Source organism: Microtus pennsylvanicus, chromosome 1 (assembly GCF_037038515.1).
Source record: "Microtus pennsylvanicus isolate mMicPen1 chromosome 1, mMicPen1.hap1, whole genome shotgun sequence".
Lineage (NCBI taxonomy): Eukaryota > Metazoa > Chordata > Mammalia > Rodentia > Cricetidae > Microtus > Microtus pennsylvanicus.
Window position 1 is genome coordinate 210,109,407 of NC_134579.1, and position 18,608 is coordinate 210,128,014.

Consider the following 18,608-nt stretch of genomic DNA (forward strand, 5'->3'; position numbering starts at 1 on the left):
TAATAATTCTCAGCCCAATAGGAGATATCAATGGACTGTCCTCCCACAGGGTATGCTCAATAGTCCTACACTGTGCCAATATTTTGTAAGTAAGCCATTGGAAATAATTCGTAAACAATTCCCCAAGTCCATTATTTATCATTACATGGATGACATCTTGTTATCTGATCCAAATAAAGATACTTTAGAAAGGATGTTTGAAGAAGTAAAGAAAGTCTTGCCTAGGTGGGGATTACAAATTGCCCCTGAAAAGATTCAAAGAGGAAATTCTATTAATTACCTAGGTTACAGAATAGGGTTAGAGAAAATTAAAACGCAAAAGGCACAAATTAGGAGAGACCGGTTAAAGACTCTTAATGACTTCCAAAGATTGTTAGGAGACATTTCCAGTCTACGACCAGCTGTTGGGATAACACCTGATCTAATAGTTCATTTAAACAAAACCTTAGATGGTGATAAAGATTTGAATAGTCCAAGAGAACTGACAGCTGAAGCAGAAAAGGAACTGACAATGATTGAGGAAAAATTACAGGAGGCACATGTGGATAGGGTGAACCCAAATCTTAGCTGCATCCTAGTCATATTGCCTTCCAGAATTTCTCCTACAGGGATTCTAATGCAGAGGGAAGATATTATTTTAGAGTGGATATTTATACCTAATAAACCAAGTAAAAAATTAAAAACTTATGTGGAAAAAGTCTCTGAATTAATTATAAAAGGTAAGCTGAGACTTCGTCAACTAGCAGGTATAGACCCAGCAGAAATTATAGTGCCTTTTACTACTGAAGAAATAAAAAAGTTATGGGAAGACAATGAACCGTGGCAAAGAGCTTGTGCTAATTTTTTGGGAGAAATTAATAGCAACTATCCCAAAAGTGGTAGACTTAACCTCATAAAAAGAACTTCTTGGATTCTTCCTAGAATTGTACGTGATGCTCCAATAACTGGAGCCCGTACGTTCTATACTGATGCAAATAAATCAGGGAAAGCAGGTTACAAGTCAGATGAATTGAGTAAGGTGGAACAAAGCCCTTATAATTCTGTCCAGAAGGCAGAATTATATGCCATTCTTATGGTGCTAAGGGATTTTAAAGAACCTCTTAATATAGTTACAGATTCACAATATGCAGAAAGAGTTATCTTGCATATTGAAACCGCTGAATTTATACCAGATGACACAGAGTTGACTTCATTGTTTATCCAGGTACAAGACATAATCAGGAACAGGCTTTGTCCGATGTACATAACACACATCCGGTCCCATACAGGTCTGCCTGGTCCTCTAGCCCAAGGCAACGCTGAGATTGATCAATTATTGATTGGAAGTGTGTTGCAGGCCTCAGAATTTCATAAGAAGCATCATGTCAATAGTAAAGGCCTAAAGAAAGAATTTTCCATTACTTGGCAACAAGCTAAGGACATTATAAAGAGATGTCCTACTTGTTCTTTCTATAATCAAACACCGTTGCCTGCAGGGAGTAACCCAAAGGGCACTAAGAGAAATGAAATCTGGCAGATGGATGTGTTCCACTTTATAGAATTTGGTAAATTAAAATATGTACACCACACCATAGACACGTATTCAGGTTTTCAATGGGCTACTGCCCTGAGCTCAGAAAAGGCTGATTCAGTAATCACACATTTATTGGAAGTTATGGCCATCATGGGTATACCTGCGCAAATAAAGACAGATAATGGTCCAGCATATGTATCTAAGAAAATGAAACGCTTTTTTGATTATTATAATATAAAACATATTACAGGTATACCAAATAATCCTACAGGTCAGGCAGTTATAGAAAGATCAAATCGTACTATAAAGGATATGCTGAACAAACAGAAAGGGACCGAAAATACCCCCAGAAATAGATTACATAATGCTTTATTAACCTTGAATTTTCTTAACGCTAATGAGAAAGGAACGACAGCAGCAGAGAGACATTGGATAATGGAAAAGTCTGCTGAACTAAATCAACCGATTTATTTCAAAGATGTGCTGACCTCTCAATGGAAGCCAGGAGATGTGCTACGTTGGGGAAGGGGTTTTGCTCTTGTTTCCACAGGAGAAGAAAAATTGTGGATACCATCAAAATTAATAAAGTTTCGATTTGAAGAGGAAAAACCTCTTGGAAAGGAGAAATGACAACTTATCTACAATGATGATATTCATACAGATGGTAAGAAAAACATATAGAATGGGGGCAGGGTTCTGTTCTTATCTCCACAGGAAAACACTCATCTTTGAAAAATTCAAGGGACCCTGGATGTTTGGATACTGACAGATGGAAAAGTACCTGCCCGATAGGAAATATCAAGAAAACTGAATGGGTTGTGTAAGTAATATTAAACCATATTTCTAAATTTGTAAAGCTGGTTTTGAAGTTGGACTCTGGCTCAGTCCCTCTCCAATTCCAAGCCTGTTAGTAAGAGAAAAACCCAGAGTTTCTGGAGTTTCTGTCTCATGTCAAGAGCCATGATGTGGGACAGAAAGAAATATGAGTTTAGAAAACATCTTTGCTTTTCTTCATATCTATCATACTTTTCATTGAATATATCTATCATGTCTTTCATTGAATATATATATATATATGTCTATATGATTAATGCTTAAGTTTTTCATAATGAACAATGAGTTTTTCCTGAAGTGACATTTGAAGTTTCCAGGAAGAAGATGGGGCCCCATAACAACAACTCCACCTGGTTGATATGACGTCATGATACTGATAGCGCTACAACAAGACCTGCTTTGGATACCAGCTGCACAAGACAGTTCCAACTTGGTTAGCTGAAATGGTGCACATCTTATACAACATTTTGGCCAGACCTGCACAAAATACTCAGAGACTATTGGCAATTTTAAAAGACATTGATCTTGAAATTTAACCATCATTTTACTTTCACAGGATCCCCCAGAAAGAACGTCGCCCCCATGACAGCTGGAAGTAATTCTAGAGGACGACGTCCCCTCTCCCAGTAAAGTTTGCCCTTGGGTTTAGGGACATCATTTAGGGGTTGATTATAATTAGTATACGATTGAGGGTTGGGGGAGGAATTTTAGAAGCTCAGGGATCATTTTGAAAAAAAAAAAAAAAAAAAAGAGGGATGATGGGATAATAGATTTGTAATTGTGAGTTACTGTTGTTAGACAAATATATTGATATAGATTCTTGTATATTGATACAAAGTTAAATTGTATTGACTATTGTATGCATTCATGTTTCTACCTCTGTTTAAAACATTTTTATGTATTGACATATATTGTATTGTATATATTTACCATATTGCTGTGTACATTTCTACCTCTGATTAAGATACTTATATAATGTTTGTGTATTGATATATATTTACCTACTGCAATGTATATTTGTACATTGTTTATATTTGGAGGTCATTGTCCTCATTTGTTTCACAGTTGTTTATTGTCTTAATCTTTAAGTTAGATAGATATTGAGAATTATATAGACTAATAGTCATCTAAGTTTGTCATTTATAATTAGACTAATCAGGTTCTTTAGATATATAGAGATTATACTCAGTATAGATAGATAGTCTTCAACTTCTTCAAAGAGCTGTAGAAAATGGCCTTTAATCTAACTCAGAGTTTTGTGGTAGTGAGACACAATTGCTCCTGGCAACACCACTCTATTCCCGAGAGAATGTTGAGCACCAAAGACACTCCACCTGGAGCCTTTCCTTTTGGCAGAACTGGCCTTGGGGCAAAGAAATGCCCATACCTCAACCACTGACAAAGATACAGAGCGTGCATCAATGGATAAAACAGGGCTGTCTTATCCTGCCAAGACAGGGTAAGATAGTTTTGAAAAGTTGCTTGCCTTTGAAAATGGTGTGTCAGTTATGTTAGGCCTTAGCCAAAGTTGGTTGCTTCAACGCTGCTAATGTGACTTTGGGTGATTGCCTAGGTAGCTAGTTGTCTCTGTGATTTGTTGCATGTTTTGGAAGTTGTTTTACTGAACTTCCTAATTAACCAGGTAACATTATTTCCCTTCTCAGATCTTCGATGGGGTTGAAGACTATATAGATGTAGTTACTTTTCTCTCATGACTTGGCCAAGTTATTTATTATACAAGACCTAAGCTAGTTAGAATAGGATATTTGTACTTATTGTATATAATTTCATAGTAGGTTTAGAACTCTCTTATTTAAACAGAAGGGGGAGGTGTTACGGGAGGTCCTCCCACTCCTCCAGCCTATCGCCGCTGAGATACCAGCCCCTTGGGGTGTGGTCTCTCTCCCTTTAAAAAAGCGGCCACTTCCCTCTCCTCGCTCTCTTCACTTCCTGCTCCGCCGGTGACTTGACTTCCTTCCTGGTTACGCAGAGGGCTGACAGTGATCTGTAAGTTTTTTCCCCTTTAAATAAATATCACCCTATTAATCATAATCCCAAGTTGGTGTGGCATTGTTTGTGACTTACGCCTTCAGCTCTTACCAGTTCCTCCAAATTTCTGTTTCTCAGAGTAATTCTTCCTACTATTCCTCTATGTGTGAACCACATGAAGTAATCTTAAAATGATTGGCACACAGGGCCTGGAAAGATAGCCCAGCAGTAAGGAGAACTTGCTGCTCTTGCAGAGGACCTGGGTTTGGTTCCCAGCACCCATATAAGCAGTTCACTGCCATCTGTAATTCCAATTCTACATGCCTTTTTCTGGCCTCTGTGGACACTGCACACACATGGTACACAGACATACATGCAGGCAAATTGCCCATATACATAAAATAAATAAATCGTAAAGAAAAGATGATTGACACACAAAGCTACCGTTTTTCCATACAGCAATTCTATTTGTGTCTATAAAAGGTATTCCTTTCTCAAAGCACTTTCCTTCCATCTCATGAAAATGGGCTATACATTTTCTATTAGCACTACTACCCTTCTGGATTTCGTACTAATCAACATACAATTAGAGCTGGCTCCCTCTTGCCACATTCCACCTGCGTGTCACATTCATGCTGTATGTTCAACCCTTTCTATTCTAGATCCAAACACTGATGGTTCCTATCACCAAGGAGGTAAAGGTGAGTTCACTCTTTTGATGATAATTATGATTTACATCTTTAGGCAGAATTCTATTTTTCCCTAGCTCACTGCCTTGTGGGTGGAATGTTTAGAGTAAGTTGGATTACTGGGAAATTGGTCTTTTTTATATGTATCCTACTTATGGCGGGGAAGAAAAAATAGTGGTAGTTCAGATTCCTATCGTTTAACTAGAGAAAATCGTAGGGTGGGTAAAATCTGCATACACACAATGGAGAAGAAATAGTTTGTCAAGAGGTAAACAGGGATGAGGAGTAATGTCTATAGAGGTACCTTAATCTACAAAATGAAGTGGAGAATTAGTGCAATCAAGCTTGCTTTCCTTTCTCCCTCCCCCCATTTCCCCCACTCTCCTCACTTCAAAGAGAAGTACTATATGAATAATTGAAGCAAAGGGGAATTCTTTCCTTGAATAATTCAGGAAATTGCCTCAATTTTCCTCTTTGCTCTTTACCACATTTACTAGTGTAGAGTTAGGCCACATCTACATAATGAGGTCTCTCTTTCTATTATGCAATCAACAAGGTGTTTCTTCTCTTTGGTTTTAATTTTCTGATCGATTATATGATGCTTAACCGTATCGATCATATATTGATCCAATTTCTTAAGGAAGAGAAAAAATTATAGCTAGACTAATCCTCCTGGTCTTATCTGAACTTCCCCCTTCCTCTCTGGGCTCTTGCTACCAGAATCAGGTAAGTGAGGTTTACAAAATTCTCTTCAATTACTCTATTTTTATTATGTAGTTATAGGGTTGATCTAATCCATTAATACACGAGCAGGATGTTCATTTAATTCTGGTGAGAATGGGTGGGATCATACTAAGAAGCAGCTTTTAAAATGCCAGAGTTCTGGGTGTGGCGTTTACATGCCTGTTCGCTAAAATTGGGAGCTGAAGGGAAGAAGTTTGCTAATTCAAGATCAGTCTGAGCTACATAAGAAGACACTGTCTCAAAAAACTAGGGGCCAAAAAGATGAAAAAAGCATTAGAACATAGATTGGCTTGGCACATATATTCTTGTCTCATTGCTATAACCAAACACCTGACAGGAAGCAACTTAAGGCAGAAAAGAGTCTTGCTACTCTTGGTTTGAAGGTTCAGTTCATCATGGCAGGGAAGGCACGGCAGTGAGAATGACTTGTGGCTGTGGGAGCAGGATCATGAGGCCGCTTGCTCACATCTTGGCGGGTCCAGAAGCAGGAAAGGGGGAATAGTGACCTTCTGATACCTTTCTTCTTTTTCTCTTCTCATTCAGTTCAAAACAAAAAACCCATATGATAGACTACACCTTAGAATCTCCTCTCAAATATCCTCAGACATACCTAAACATGTACCTTATTTTTTATTCATTCAAACTGATCATCACAAACCTGTTGTAGAGACTACTTTGGAACTTTGGTTTCTAGTGTAGACATTTCTTTACTTCGCCATTAAATACTTTGCTTAATTTAGTGAGCTTAGTTTACATAGAGGAACCAATAACTTTTATGAAGCCAAGTCTCACAAATGGATTCCTGTGTCAGTCAAGATTACCTCTTGTTATTTCAAAGTACGTCAAAATGCTTGATGTGGATACAGATACTTCAACCTATCTTTGGGCTCTTGCTTTGTGTATTATGGAAATGCTCCTACCTCACTGTGGATAAGCATGTCTCCCTTATGCATTAAACATTTGGAAGTGGACACCACAATGTGCTTGGACCGGCACTCCCTCTGGACAGTACAGTCTCCTGACTGAGAGGAAAAATTTTCTGCCCATCGCCAGAAGTGACCCTTCTCTTGCTCTACGAGGCATGGCTGGATCATGCCTGGCCCAGCAGGGGATACTTTATTAAAATGTGCAGTGTGGGAAGAGGGGTTCACTCTGGGACAGCCCTTTCACTATCATAGTTCAACAGCTTGTGAGTTCCTTCTTGCTATCATTCCCTCTTGCTGGTTCATTTCTTAATTGAATTTATTTTCCTTTGTCTTTCCTCACTTTCTTTCTCTCCCACCCCCACCCCTGTTTTCAATTCTTATTTCTTTGCTCCTGTTCTTGGTATCACTATTTCTATTTAATTTTCTTATTGTGAAAGTACTTTCTGGAGGGCCGACAAGATGGCCCAGAGGTTAAGAGCATGTATTCCTCATGTAAGAACCTAAATTCAGTTCCCAACACCCATGTTGGGCAACTCACAACTGCCTGTAACTCTAGCTCCAGGGGATCCAACACCCATATATGGCCTTTGCAAGACCCTCACAAACCACACATATATAAAATATACACATAATTTAAAAGCTAAATGAGCTTTAAAAAATTCTCCCTTGTATTTTACCCAACCTAAGCCTATTGCTATTTCAAAACACACATCACTGCATCTAACTAGGAACGCCCCTCCTTTAGGCCACACTTATCTAGATGGATTAAGGAATGTTTTTCTCATCTATCAGCTCCTGTTCAGCCCTTAGGAGGAACCAGTCTCACATACTCTCAACCTCTCTAGTTGTCAGGACTCCTGGTCAGGTTAACTTTGGAACCCCACCTTTGGGATCATAAGTATATTGGTTAGCTTTGCTTTAGCTGTAGCAAGGTACCTGACTGACACAACCTATGCGAGGAAAGACGTATTTTGGCTCATGGTCTCAAAAGGTTCAGCTAGATTGCTAGACCCTGTGTTCTTGAGCAGAGCATACTGGTAGTAGAAACACATAATAGAGAGCAGTCACTCCCATAACAGTGGACTGGAAGCAAAGAGCAAGATGCCAGTGTCTAGTCAGCCTTCTCCTGTTCATTCCTGCTCAGGGAATCCTCTCTGAAGAATCCATCCCAGACACACCCACCAAAGGTGTGCCTCACCATTTTCCCGGGTGATGCTAAGTCCAGTCTAGTTGCAAATCGCATAAGCTCCCAGGGCCTCGGTGTATGCCCCTGTAATGTGGGGAATGACAGTCATCCTTGTGTTGGAAAGATGAGGTAAAGCTGTGACTAAGGAGCCTCCTGCATGGTCCTGACAAAGATGCATCAGCTCGAGTGTAGGGGCCACCTTCACAAGCCCAGCCATCCACCAGACAATGCATTCCAGTGATTTCCACATCATCTCACAGCCAAACCCGGGGTGTGCCTTTGTGATCACACCCTCCAGATAAGATTGGTGAGAGCCAGGAAAGTGCACTAGTGTAACTCCTGGGGTGGGGGACAAATAAGAGTGTACAGGTCCACATGTAAGCATGTGTGAGCCTAAGTGTGGAGGCCAGAGGTCAAGGTCAATGTTATTGTCTTCCTCAATTGCATTCCCCCTTATTGTTCTCACAGGAACTGGAGCTTTCCAGTTCTGCAAAACGAATGGCCAAAGAGTCCTGGGGGTCTTCTACTCTCTCCCCCAGCACCAAGGCTATAAGCCCTCATCAGTACCTCCAGCTTTTTCTGTAGTTGTTAGAGATGCATCCGCTGGTCCTCATCCTTGCATGGAAGCACTCTTCTGACTGAGCATCTTGCCAGATCCTCCATCAATGACAACCATAACCACAAGCATTGGTGGGCACTGGCTCTACAGAAGACTCACTGATGGAGAACCTGGTGAGCCTTGTGGCTTCCATATTTGCATCCCAGGGTGCTAGCTCAATCCCTAGGCAGCTTTCTCTGCCTGTTTCAGAACTGTAGAAACTAAATTTGAGGTGCAGTTAGGAAGGAAACAGCTATCCTGTCTACCAACAGAAATTAGAGTCATATTAGGAGCAGTAGGAGAAGACACCAAGTCTCCATGCCTGCAGAGAGAATATGTATGTAATAAATGCAAAGCCAGGCAATGCTGCCAGTCTGAGCATCCCTCTCCCAATACCCAAATTTTGATTAATGGGTCCCAACAGGGGACTTCTAGGGACTCATCACAATGTAGGTTACAGACTTTGGCCACGGGCTAATGCAGACATTTTCACATCACTCACAGTTGAATGTCTTTGAAAGTTTAACCTCTGGTCTACTATGGCCTAGTGTAAATGGGTAATCAGACCTGCAAGTATTAATTAAACTCATGGTTCTATTTATTGTAGGACTCTGGGGATTGAGCAGACAGCAAATAGCAATAAGTACTTCTGAATGTTCTCTTTGGCTTAATTACCGTTACATAGTTAGTCCATCAAATTGATATACAATCAACAAGGCTGTACTTACTCCACAGCGTTCATTTAGACAGAAAATGCGCCAAGTCTGCCAACAGCTCTCTCTTATATTGCCAGAGCCTACTAGAGGGCTCAGGACAAGACAGACATGAGGTGGTCTTTTGTCCAGTCTACACATAGGAGCTTGGTAGGAATGCTTCTCCCGGATAGCATCTTTCTATTTAGATACAACCTTGATTAGCAGTGAATGGTTCTCCTCACTAGCTATGCCATCAAAGCCAGCCTACACAGGGAGGACCAAGAAAGAGCAGAATTGTCGGCTTCATGAGACTTCACAGATGGCCGGCACTGATAATTAAAAGTATGGATTCCTGAAATCTAAAGGGACTTTGGGAGTTATCTATTTTAGTGGCCTTGTTGTACACAAGATGAAACTGAAATGAAGGAAGGAAAGTGGTGGGATCAGGGTCACACGGGGTCTGAATAAGAGAATGTGGGCTGCAATCAAGAGGCCCTCTCAAGCTAGCTCAATTAGGTGAAGGGTGATTTACTTGGAGAGTGTATTGACTCTGGGGATCTAGTCAGGGCATTTCATAAAGTCGAAAACTATCGGGGTCCCCGCTCCACTGCTCCTCCTACGTATCTGTTTGCTCCTTGTATCTGGCAACTCTTGATTTCTGTCCCTCATGACTTCAGTTGCCATGTGGCTCTAGCTGCCATTGTACCGACATCTGATCACAACCTCAATGCCCAACAGCTCCCATGTATCTTCCAGCTCTATAAATTATAGACTTCAGAGTCTCGTCTACCATTCAGGCATGAGGATACAAAGAGCCAGGAGCATGGACCACCTATTCCCACCTTCTGTATACACTGGGGTGAGAAGGTCTCAGCAAAGTTATAGGACAGAGAGCCTGACATGGTAGAAGCACCAACAATAAACAGAGATTTTCCAACTCTGTACCCAGAACCCTTCCCACTTGCTCCCTTAATACCATCCCTGTGTTAGTCCAAGGATCACTCTTCGTTGAGAGGAGCCAGGATTCATGGCTGGAATTACTAAAGTGGTGGAGTATAATGTGGCCTTAGAATAGCCACATATAAAACAGGAAAAAAAACATAGTAATAAGTTTTTTGATGTTGAATCCCTATTTATAAATACTAAGAAGAAGGAAGGAAATGAGAGAGGTAAAGAGGGAGAAAAGAATAGAGAGGGAGAAAGAGAGGAAGAGCGGGGAGGAAGAGGAGAGATAGAGAGGAGAGAGAGAATATCAAAGATAAACAAAAGTAACTGGAGCTCTGACCCCACACTTCCTTCAGCACACACCCATGGAAACAATGTGCTTTCGCTGCACGGAGGTCCCTTGCCAGGTAGAGCCATCCAAGTGATGAGCAGAATGTCATAAAATTGCCTCTGTCCAGATGATCCAGTAATAATATGCATATTTCACCCTCTGGTAACAGAACGACTTCAGCCCGAGATGAGCAGTCAGGAGGGAACAAACTGTACTGTTTGAGATCCAGAGGTTAGCTGTCCCTCTGCCTCTTCTCTCCTGTCCCATCCAATTTCCTTAAACTTAGCAAATGAGGCCAGGAACAAGTTCATTCATATTGCTCTTTCCTCAGTTGCCTCTTTTCATCCTCCCTATTAGAAGAGGAAGCATAAATGATCCCAAGCAGATAGTGATGGGAAAATGTGTAATACAAACATCAAAAACTCGAATTGCTCTCAAGTCAGGTCTGTAGGAAAGGGGCTGAACTGGAGGTCAGAGGAAGCAAGCTCTGGTACTGAGTGTGGGACAGTCCAAGTGGGGTGTCACTTCGGTCCTGAGTGTACAGCATGCAATCGGTAGTCTCTTGATCTCTTTTCAAGGATGCCCCATCATGCTTTCAGCAGACTGAATCCGTCTGGACTTCCTGTTCATCTCTGGAGCCAGGCCACATGGCAGTGCTGCTCTGTGACTTAATGAGCCTACACCAGTGAGCTGGCTCTGGGCTCTCCCCTCTGAGGTCAGTCGGCTTGTGTGGGCCATTCACTTTCTGTCACCTGATGCTCAGCAGAAAACAGGGAATTGGTTATGTGGGATTCCCCTCTGTGTGCTGTGATAACCATTGATGAATAAAGAAACTGTTTTTGATCTATAGAAGGGCAGAACTTAGCTAGGCAGGGAAAACTAGGCTGAATGCTGGGAGGAAGAAGAGCAGAGTCAGAGAGACGCAATAAAGCCACCAGAGTCAGACATTCTGAACCTTTGCTGGTAAGCCACTGCCACATGGCAATATACAAATTAATAGAAATGGGTTAAATTAATATAAGAGTTAGCTAATAAGAAGCTAGAGCTAATGGGCCAAGCAGTGTTTTAATTAATACAATTTCTGTGTGATTATTTTGGTTCTGGCAGCCGGGTTGAACAAGCAGCTCCTTGCAACAAACTGGGATCAGAAAGATGGACTTTGACTTGGCCCAGTGTTAAGACTAGTGCTCTCTATGGACACTCCCCACAAAGAAGTACACTGTTGGGTTAGCTTTTCATGAGGAGGTGTGAGTAAATGTCTATTCACCCCAGACGAGGCACCAAGGACAGACTGAAGAACAATGAAGCCCTACTTGGTAAGCCAATGAGCATGAGGAGATGTCACTTACATGAATATGGATGACATCGTAATGGCTACATCACTAAGAAGTCTCACCCTAGCAAGGGTGGTCACCTCCCAAAGCTGCATAGGTGCCTCTGCCTATCGGTAAATGTCTCATCCTCTATAGACTCTAGAACCTCCCATGATACAGCTGGGGAGGAAACAGAGCAGAGGGGCACCTGAGAGAGGGTGTATAATCCCAGGTAAGGGTCTAATGGCTTCCTCCACCCTGTTTTCTGGGAGGGATTGTCAATACACCTGATCCGATTAGTCAGGTGTGGGTAGTCACTGCCGCTTTCATAAAGAAGATAGCAGCCATGCTATGCCCAAGGACAGCAGTCCACAAGTACGAAAGCCACACACTTAAGAAGCTTAATTAACCACCTAGAGCCTACCCCTGAAGCTGATCCTGGTTCATAAGCCCCCAAGTGATTCTGGAACTAAATTATCCAAGACATTTCGAGTGTGGGATGCAGGGAGGGCTGGAAATACCGATTGTCCCCAGATCCATCTACCGTAGGAAAGAATTTCAGCCATTTGGGGTACATGAGACATCAACTCCATCTTTCCTCTTACTGATGGGCCCGAGAGCTTGAGACAGCTGTCTGTGGCCAGAGAGTCTAAGGCTGAAATTCTGGCCTGTGTCCTCTCACTTCGAGCAGGAGGTCAGCTGGTACTTGAGCTGAGCTTCACCCAGCTCTCCAGCTCCTTCCTCAGGGGCCCTCTCCATCCTCGGGTGTTCATTGCTAAGATTTCTGACTTAGTGGGTGGCAGGACCTAGTCTGAGGAGCCCTGAGGTACTGTAAGGGAGACTAGATGCCCCCCTGTGCTGTGTTGGGTGCTATTCTAGTAGCCAGTGAGCAACGACTGAGGCTAACATTCTGGGACCACGTGTGGCTTCACCTCAAAAGGCCCAAGAAAGCGACCCGTGCCAATGGCTCCTAATGGCACCACCAGAAAGCGAGCAAAGCCAGCCAATACAAGCACGGGAAATGCATGGCTCTCTCTCTCTCTCTAGATTTCAAAAATAACAGAGTTCATTGATGGCCTGCCTCACCTGAAGCCTGAGGCTTTTTGATGAGAATACTACCGAGTGATGTCACATTCCATAAATCACACACACAGAAGAACGCTGGAAGCATTTTCTCAAATTTGAATAAATTCCAGATTTTTTTTTCTCTCTTTTTTCCAGGCTGGTTGAGCAGTAGGTGTCTGGGTGGGTGAACTGAATGACAAGCTAGTGAGAAATGTTCCTCCCTCAAAAAAGAAAAAAAAAAAAGGAGTCAGAGAGATATCATTTGGGGAAGTGACAGGTAGATCGTACCGTAGAGTTAGTGATGAAAAGAGGTTTAAATCTGTCAGAATCCTGAATTCAGAACAGCCCAGGCACAGAGAAGGAGGAAGGTGAATCCTGCTAACCTCAATCTGCACTAGGTTTTCATTTGAGGCTAATTCCCAGAGGGACCTCCCCATGGCTCCCCCTGTTAACGTCCTGCAGCCAAAGGCAGACCTCAACAGTGCTGTGGTCTGCAAACTCCTGAGTGGGAGGTTTGTTCCCTAGAACGTCCTCCTCCTCAGCCTCGCCACACTGGCTGTGACCACTTCTCAGAGGTCTCTTCCACTTGTCACATTAGGAAGGAAAGTGGTGCCTGGCCAGAAATGCAGAGTCTGCAAAATGAGAGCGTGGAAAAGCCATGGGAGTGATGGAAAACTTCCTGAGAACAAAACATATCTATACACACACACAGACATATGAATGCATATACACAAATGCTCCTATACACACATACAGATACACATGTGCATGCACACAGACCCCTAGACACACAGAGAGAAATATACATACAGAAACAGATGCAGACACAACACACATACAGATGATACACAAGTACAAACACAAATACATGCATACTGAGAGATACCCAAATACAGACAGAGAGAGAGAGAGAGAAAAAGAGAGAGAGAGAGAGAGAGAGAGAGAGAGAGAGACCCAGAAACTCACAGACTTACAAATACACACAGAAAGACACAAACACAAAGAGAGACATTCAAGCACACACACACACACACACACAGAGAGACTCCCAGAAACACACAGACACAAACACAGAGAGAGACATACAAGCACATACACACTGAATCCAGGCTTTGAAGGAGACATTCAAGGCGCAGCTTTCAAGTGTTTTGAAAAGCCCGAACTCTGTCTGCCCTACTTAGGCAGTATTCTTATCCGTGTCTCCAGTGGAGGATCTGTATATTTAGCACATGGGAATGGCGCACCCCCCATACCCACTTTGTGTTTAGAGAGCACAGCATTTTTGCCTTTTCTCACCCACCCTCCCCAACTGTCTCCATGACAGTGGATATGTAAGTTAAACACCCTATAAAAACCCATGCGTTCCAGGAATTCTGCAGAAATGCGTCCCCATGCTCGCTGAGTGCGTGGGCTAAGCGGCTCAAAAGGAAAGGACCAAACGCAGCTGATCCGTGTTTGTTCATCTCCGCTCAGTTGGCAAACCAGCTGCCTGGCTCGTCTGTTGGTGATGCACAGCCGAGATTTACAGAGGCTCCAACGTGCAAACGACATAAATTTAGTCCAGGAGAGGCAGTGTGTGTGAAAGGAAGGGCAGGGCTGAAGCTATTATCTCGCTGACTCAAGCCAAAACAGACATTAGTTTCAATTACCTGCATTTTGGGGAGGAAGCCTTTTTAACCTTCACTATCAGGATAATCACCTCAACTCTCACCTTTTGTCCGCACTCAAAACTGCAAAGTTTTATTCCTTTGTAACTGTCGCCTCGAACCTTTCGGAAGTGGTGGTGACGGAGGTAAGACACACACCATACAGGTAAAGACCGCACTGCAGAGGCTACGTGTGGCTCACTCCACAGGTGTCCTCCAACACAGGATGTCACATCACACATCAGTGAGAATCAAAATGTTGGACGGTGTTGCAAACAGCAAAGGCCAGCTTCAGGGAACTGGGCCACTGTTTCATGAACGCTGAGCAATCCTTACCCAAGGTCTACTGTTTCTGTCTTTTAGGCAGAATGTCTTCCTAACCCTACCTATTTTCACTGGCTAGGGAGGAGACTGTTGAAGAGGAGACTAATATGAAAATAACGACATGGGGTCTAAATGTGCAAAATATGGGGTGTGCATGTGTCAAACATGGGGTCTGTGTATTTTAGTCACGGGTCTCCATGGGTTAGAAGTCTGCTGTGTTGTGTCCCTTTCTCTCTCAGTGCTGGGGCAAAGTGTGTATTCTCGTCAACTATGTGATTTCATCACTCCTGGCCTCTACTTTTCACTATCCAAGGTGAGGGAAGGTTCCAGGGTCCAGGGTGAGCTTCCGTGTATCTCCCAGAACCCTTGTTCCTTTGGCTGTGGCTATGGAGAGTCAATTCCTGTACATGACATCAATGGCACCATTGTCATCGTTATGGTCACCAGAACCAGCGTGGTTGCATAAGGATCTGTGGTAACTGACGGTCATAGTTAGGGTTTCTATTGCTGTAAAGACACACCATGACCACAGCAACTCTTACAAAGGAAAACATTTCAATGGGGCTGGTTTACAGTTCAGAGGTTCAGTCCATGATTGTCATGGGCAGGAAGCATAGAAGCATGCAAGCAACATGGTGTCGGAGAAGGAACTGAGAGCTCTACATCTTGATCCGCATGCAACAGAAAGTAAACTATGTATCTCACTGGGCATAGCTTGAGCATGTGAGACCTCAAGTCCACCTCCACAGACACACTTCCTCCAACGAGGCCACACCTACTCTAACAAGGCCACACCTCCTAATAGTGTCACTCGCTATGGGCCAAACTAACACATGAGTCTATAGAGGCCATACCTATTCAAACTACCACGCTGACTCAGTTTAACATGCATGTCTTCCTCTGCCCCTCAGCCTTGCCTGGGACTCCATCATGTGCTTTCCTGACCATAAGTCATCCTCGCTCTTCTCAGGGAAACCAAAGCCCCATTGCTATGCAGCACTGCTGAGCCAGAGCTCCATTCATCCTGCACAGCCCAGCACTGATAGATGGAAATACACACATAAAGGTGGGAAGACAGCTCGGTCAGTAAGTGCCCACTGCACAAGCATAACGTCCTGAGTTAGATACCCAGAACCCTCATATGATGTGGGAGTCCCCACTGTACGCTGTGAATGCCATGGGTTAATAAAGAAACTGTTTTGGCTTGTGATAGGGTAAAAGAGAAGAGCTAGGCGGGGAAAACTAAACTGAATACTGGGAGAAGGAAAGCAGAGTTTAGAGAAGCCATGTATCCCTGCCAGAGACAAACGCCGAGCCTTCCTGGTAAGCCACGTGGCAATACACAGATTAATAGAAATGGGTTAAATTAAGATGTAAGAGTTAGCCAATAAGAAGCTAGAGCTAAGGGGCCAAGCCGTGATTTAATTAATACAGTGTCTGTGTGGTTATTTTGAGTCTGGGCAGCTGGGAACAAACAATCAGTCTCCTACAACATCATAGAAAAAAACAGCATGCATGATAATACACATATGCAAAGCCAGTGCTGGGGACAGACAGAGGAAACCACTGTGGCTCACAGGCCAACTAGCCAAGCCTGCTTGGTAAACTCCAAGCCAGTGAGAGGCTCTGTATAAAACTACACAGCACCTAAGGAGCAACCGAGGTTGTTATTTGGCTTCTACATTCATGTGTACTGACAAGCACACACATGTACACACACACACACACACAGACATGCATGTAGAAAACAAAATTCTGAATCTTTCTCCCACTCCCATCCAGCACGCTGATCCAGGACTTCCCAACCACAAGACTGAAGGAAATCTGTCTCTGTAGGCAAGTCACCCAGTTTGTACCGTCTTTCATGGTGGCCCTGGAGGGTAAACCTCCACTCTCACCCACCTGCCCCTCCTGGACCCCATACGCCTCCTATGTGTTAGTAGCATTCCCACACACTCACCCCCATATCTGAGCTCATTTCCTTCCTGAAGTATTAGGCTTGCAACGACAGAGCAAGAAGCTAATATGTGCTTGCTGTCTGGGGCCAGTTCTTGTTAAGACCCTGTGCCCTACAGTTAAACAACCACCGTGGGCAGCCTTTGCAGGTGCCTGGAGTCCTGCTAATGTGATGGCTCTGGGGCTGGAGAGCAGAGTAAATGAAATACAGCTATGTTGGCTTCTGCTCCATTAAGAAAGGGAAAAAAAATCAATGTTTGTCAAACGCAGAAGGACAAAATCAATAGCGAAAGAAATTTTATTTTCAACCTTCTAAGGGAGTATTACAAAGAAGAAAGAGTGAAAATTATTATTATTTATTGATGTATGTAGCACCTTCTGAAATCCTCGAAGTGTTTTATAGAATTACAAACTGCCTTCATCCTTTCCTGTGTACGGATGGCTTTGGCCTGCTCTTACACAGCCCTAGCGAGAAGGGGCAAATGCAGGAAGTACCACAAAAAGATGATGTGGTATCTATAGGATGTTTATATAAAGCCAGAGTTTGTTTACTTACTTACTTATTTATTTATAACACAAAGGGATCTCTGGTGGTGTGACAGGGACAGTACACCCTCATCTTGTGGAAAGTTCCCAAGGAGGATGGCATCATAATCCCTGTTATTTGGCAAACTGAAAAGCACAGCATAACTCCCCACCCTTCCCCAGTGTTCCTTCGTTGGAACAAGCAGTGCACTTGGAGAGAAGCAGCCACCTGCTGCCAACATCTTAATGCAGTTCCTGGCAGAGGGTTTTGATAGACGGCTTCAAAGCTGCGGATCTAAATGGCTGAACCCCTTTCCAGGGGATGACTCGTCAGAGGCGTGAGGCGGGAACATGCAGAGCCACTGAGGGCCACAGCTGTCTGAGAAATCTACACAGGGAATTGCCAAAACAAAATCCTGCGAGGGCAGAGTGAGACAAGCCTTTCTGCCTCTCTGCGCCTGTTTCCTACTCATTTGAACTTTATAATAACTCTTTGGGAAAAAAAGAGGAATAGGAATTATTCACCCAGCTTCCACAGCACAACCCCAAACCACTCAGCCTTTTTTTTTCCAGAAGAGCTAAGAACAAATCCTAGCCTCTTAGAGTCAGAAGAAAGAGAGAATTAATTCATTAATTAATTGAATCAGGCAAAAATCACCTCCACACGGCCCTGAGAAAGAGGTGTATTCTTCATTTGTGTATTGCTGAGACGACCCCTGATAAACACAGCTCTGACTTGACCCCTGGTTTCAGAGGGTTCCAACTCATTTTGGAGGGAAAGAATGGCAGTCCGCTCAGTCCCTGATGGCAGGAGCGGGTGGTCTTAGCTGCTCACATCACAGCAGGCCAGGAATGAGAGAACATAGCAGGAACCAATGAGGGAATAACCTTGAAACCCTTCCCTATGGAACCACTTCTGCCAAGAAGGCCCACCCACCTCTTACAGGTCCTACAGCCTCTCCAAACATCACTCACTACTAGCTGGGGGACAAGTATCCACATGAGCCTACAAGGGAGGTTTCATAGTCAAACCATAGCAAAGGACAAATCTAGAAAGAAATTTACTTCCTCATAGAAATTGCATCTACCTCTTTGGTTATTATCTCTTGATCATTAAAATATGGAAATCTGCTTCTGTATTAACACCCACTGCTTTCTCATTTTTGCCATCTAGAACTATCGGTTTGTCTTGCTTCCGTGTGAGGACAGCGTGAGATGGGAAGTCCATTAGGAATCCATCACTGTCAGCTCGTCAAACAGCCATCTCCTGAGTTGTGGGTTAGTGAGACAGCTCAATTGAACACACAAAATGGCGGCACTCAAACGGGG